Source organism: Octopus bimaculoides, chromosome 26 (assembly GCF_001194135.2).
Source record: "Octopus bimaculoides isolate UCB-OBI-ISO-001 chromosome 26, ASM119413v2, whole genome shotgun sequence".
Classification (NCBI taxonomy): domain Eukaryota; kingdom Metazoa; phylum Mollusca; class Cephalopoda; order Octopoda; family Octopodidae; genus Octopus; species Octopus bimaculoides.
Window position 1 is genome coordinate 6,197,141 of NC_069006.1, and position 4,555 is coordinate 6,201,695.

The window sequence follows — 4,555 nt, forward strand, 5'->3', positions numbered from 1 at the left end:
ATATATATATAAATATACACATACATAAGTATATATTTGTATACGTGTGTGTGTGTGTATATATATATATATATATATATATATATATATATATATATATACATACATGCACATATATATATTCATATAGACATAAATGCATATACATTTATTCATACATTCATGCATACACACATATATATGTATATATATATGTGTATGTATATATATGCACATACAAATATTGCTTTCAAATTTTGGCACAAGGCCAGCAATTTTGGGCGTGGAGTTAAGTCAGTTACAGCGACCTCCAGTGCTCAACTGGTACTTGTTTTACTGACTCTGGTGGGATTTGAACTCAGAATGTAAAAACAAACATAATGCTGGCAAGCATTTTGTCTATCCATGTGACGATTCCACCAGCTTGTTGCCTTATATTTGTATGGTGTGAGTTGAGATGCCCAGTATATTACCAGTATTCAACACTCCAGCTGTTCCTTTATATTCAGACAAAGATTCTGAAGTCAGTTCTGATGACGTGAAGATGCAACGAATTACATTGGGCTGGGCTTTTGCAATTCATCTTTGCAATCTTCACTGGAACACTTGTATGGATGCCATAGGTAAGAAATTTTTGAACAAACTGCCAAGTCTTGCTTGCTTCTTTATATATATATATATATATATATATATATTTTTTTTTTATATATATATATATGTATGTATATATATGTAGATATATATATGTATGTATGTATATATATTTATTTAAATGCTTTCTAAAATAAACATACACTTCATTTTAAAGGCTCTGGAGAAGCTATAGGATGCTGTATAAGCACTCAGGTCTGAGTGCACTGCTTCTTATGGCAGAAACAGCTGTAAGCTAATTAAGTTGATTGCACAATTCCTGTTCCCTTGTCATTCAATTAATTCATACATATCAGATGCAGTGAAGGTACTTTATAAATGAAATAGCTATTACTACTGGGCCTATGATGACTACAAATAATAATGATAATAATAATAATAATGATGATGATGATAATAATAATAATAATAATAATAAAAATAATAATAATAATAATAAAAATAATAATAATAATAATAATAAAAGCTACATATACTTTAAAGGGAAGGTAAAGAAATGTAAAAGAAATGTGAGATTAAGTTTCTTAAAAGTGATATTAATATCACTGTGGAGAATGTTGACCAAACAACCAGTTGTGAGGGTTGAAAATTGCTGTTAAGAAACGCGCACACTACAGAACCCTCGACATTCTTTTGGAATGTCTCAGAGCTGTTTCTGTAGCACAGACGCCATCAGAGGGGCACACCGTTGCTGAAGGTTTGCAGTGAATTTCAAAGAAGTATAAATTCTAAATGATACTTACAAGTCCGTGCAACTTTTCCTTTAAAAAAAAAAGAAAGAGTGAAGGAATGTTTGTTAACAATGTTCTGTGAGAACACAACATAGAGGTGCATGAACATAAACACATAATTTGTTTGCTCAGCAACTTTCATTTTGTCAAGTTAAGACATTCTAATTCTTCGAATCATATAGAGATCTATATAGTATATATATATATAGTGTATATTATATATTATATATTAATATATATGCATCGGTGTATACAAGTGATGACATAAGTTGCAAATCCATTGCCAGCAGGAAAAGTGGAAAATTAAATGGTTTACAAAAAAAAAATATAATAATAAAATGAACAACATTGAAGATTCCCTAGGGTGCCATGCTGAAGACAATAGTTAGAGGTGAATAAAATAAAGGTTTTGGTGTTGCACGGAGTTGATAGTCGTTGGAGGAAGAGGTGAAATGAAGCAGATATATGATGGTGCCCAAAGCATTTCATAAGCCATTTTCAAGAAGAATTGGTAAGAGTCAAGTGGGTGAGGTGAGGAAGAATAATAATGTGTTGACAACAATATGAAGGAGATGTAGCATGCTTAGATAAAGAACTGGTGGTGGTGGCAGTGGTGGTGGTGGTGATGGTGGTGGTGGTGGTGATGGTGGTGGTGGTGGTGGTGGTGATAGCGGCAATGGTGAGTGAGTTGGGTGAAATGAGAAGAATATAGCAAGTCTAGATAGAGCCAAGTTGAAATGGAATCAATTTTCATAAGAACCGTATTTCATCAAATCAAAATATTCAACAAAACATTTCAAATAGTAATATATGTGTATGTCTGTATGTAAGCATGTGTGAGTGAGTGTATGTGTTTGTGTGTATGTACATATATGTGTGTGCTTGTATGTATGTATGTGTGCGTTCGCGTATATTATATATATGTTAGCATATGAATGTATATATGTGTATATGTATATAAGTATATTTGCCAGTATCTACATGTGCTATGTGTGTGTATACATGTAAATATGCATATAAGATAGTTTTTAAGTGTGTGTGTACGTGTGGAACATACATAGAAATAACATCCAACATAGAAACAACAGTAGTTAAGTCACATGTTTCTCTGATTAGTTAATAAAGAAAACAACAATTGGAGGGGAGAGATGCAGGAGACAAGCTTGATTAGAAAAATGGTTGCATCTTCATTGAAAAGATACAAAACAGAAAGATAACACATTTTGTAGAACAGATTGAGGTTGGTGGGGCGGGGGACAAATTTTAGAGAAATAAAGACTTCTGTTACAGAGAGCTAACTCCTCTAAAAATTGTCTTTTGTTTAGTGGTGAGAAGTCTGTATCCTGATCGCATATAGTTCTGGGTTCAGTCACTCTATGTAGCACCTTGGACAAATGTCTTCTGCTACAGGCCCAGACTATCTAAAGCCTTGTGAACAGACTTGGTAGACAGAAACTAAAAGAAGCCCATTGTATGTGTGTATGTGTATATAATATATATATATATATATTTGTGTGTGTATTAATGTTTGTTTTTATGTTCAGTTATAACAAAAAGAATTCGGTTAGTCCATACTTTGTGGTGTACAAATTTATTATTCTTAAGTAAGAATAGTATCGATAGTGACTTTGAAGTTTTGGCCAGTTCGACAATGGCTTAACTGACTGAAACTTTGAAGTCACTGTCAACAAGACTCCTGTTTAAAAACAACATATGTGTGTGTGTGTATGAGTGTTTATTAGTGTCTTCTTGCCTACACATCATGTGACAGTTGTAAACAAGGGGTGTCCCACCCTCCCTACCTTCCATGAAAATAATGTCTGGCCATGGAGGGGGTGGAAATATTGCCTTGCCTGGAAACAGGTGAGGGTTGGTGACAGGAAGGGCGTCCAGCTGGAGAAAATCCACCACAATAAAACTCAGTCCAACCCAGAGGCAAACATGGAGAAATGGACAGGAAAACGAGGATAAACGAAAAAAAAACAAAAAAAATCCTAATGTTGATTAGTTTAATTTTGCAAGAATGAATGTTTTTCTTTTTTCATTTCAGTAGCCCTTGGGAAAGCTGCAAATCTTTAAAATTCTCCAGAAAAGGTGTGACGGTTATGGAAATATTTATGGAAAGTGTTGACATATGAATGTTTTATAGTTGAAGGAATGACACACACTGGTTCATAAATCAAGATAAATTAGAGCACTGCAGGCCAATATTTGGGATATTCAAACATTTTTTAGGATTAACTTTCTAATCTTGGCCGTTCTGCATCAAATTAACTTTAATCATATTTTATTTCACTACCATAAATGGCAAAGCAACAGACACAAAACAAAACAAAGTTTAAAAAGCTATTAAAAAGCAAAAAAAAAAATTTTTTTTAAATGCATTAATATTCTTTTAAAAAAATGCATTTGTATTGTATGTTTTGGACAGTGATTTGACACATAAAAATCAAATCAAATCTATATTTTTTTCTCTCATTTATTTGTTTATCTTGAAATATATTTCTTTGGGACTCGGCTCACACATACTGAATTTCTAGCTTGTTGTCACAGCATAACCAAATATTAAAAAAGGTGGACATTTTCTATCATAATGCTTCAGGGACTGAAAGGATATTAAACTTGGTAAAAAATCTCCAAATTGCAAATTAAACTGACAAGAATACCAAAAGAAAAGACAATAAACTAAATCATTGAAAATACTAAATCTAATCATATCTCACTTCTATCATTTTTTCCCCCCTTTTCTATTCCAGGCATGTTAAGTTGATTTCATCCTCTTGGTTGAATTTATTAAAACTTCTTTTACAATTTCTGGAAGTTTTACACTGACAACAGACAATATCTGTCTGATCTGTCTTTTAAGGGCAAAGACCATGTTTTTTTCTTCTTTTTCTTATTGTCTTATTATATTTATTAGCTTTCCTCTTTCCTTCTTTATTATTTTCTATTTATTGGCTCAAGAAACAAAATTCACACACACACACACACACACACACACACACACACACACGTATACATACACTGAGAGGTAATATCCCCACTTAAATGTGGATGTTTTACATATATATATATATATATATTTATGTGTATATATATACATATATATATGTATTGCACACACACATATATATACACATGTGTACATACACATATATATATGTCTACATATATATATGTCTACATATATATAT

General features: G+C 32.1%; 1 protein-coding gene across 1 annotated transcript in view; it reads right to left on the minus strand.

The window, feature by feature from the left end:
* LOC106883622 (calmodulin-binding transcription activator 1) overlaps positions 1 to 4,555 on the minus strand; it is a 156,358-nt gene that overhangs the window by 119,580 nt on the left and 32,223 nt on the right. Inside the window, exon 2 of the mRNA XM_052977093.1 lies at positions 1,374 to 1,391. The gene's annotated coding sequence lies outside the window, so the exon portion shown is untranslated. The remainder of the gene's footprint in view (positions 1 to 1,373; positions 1,392 to 4,555) is intronic.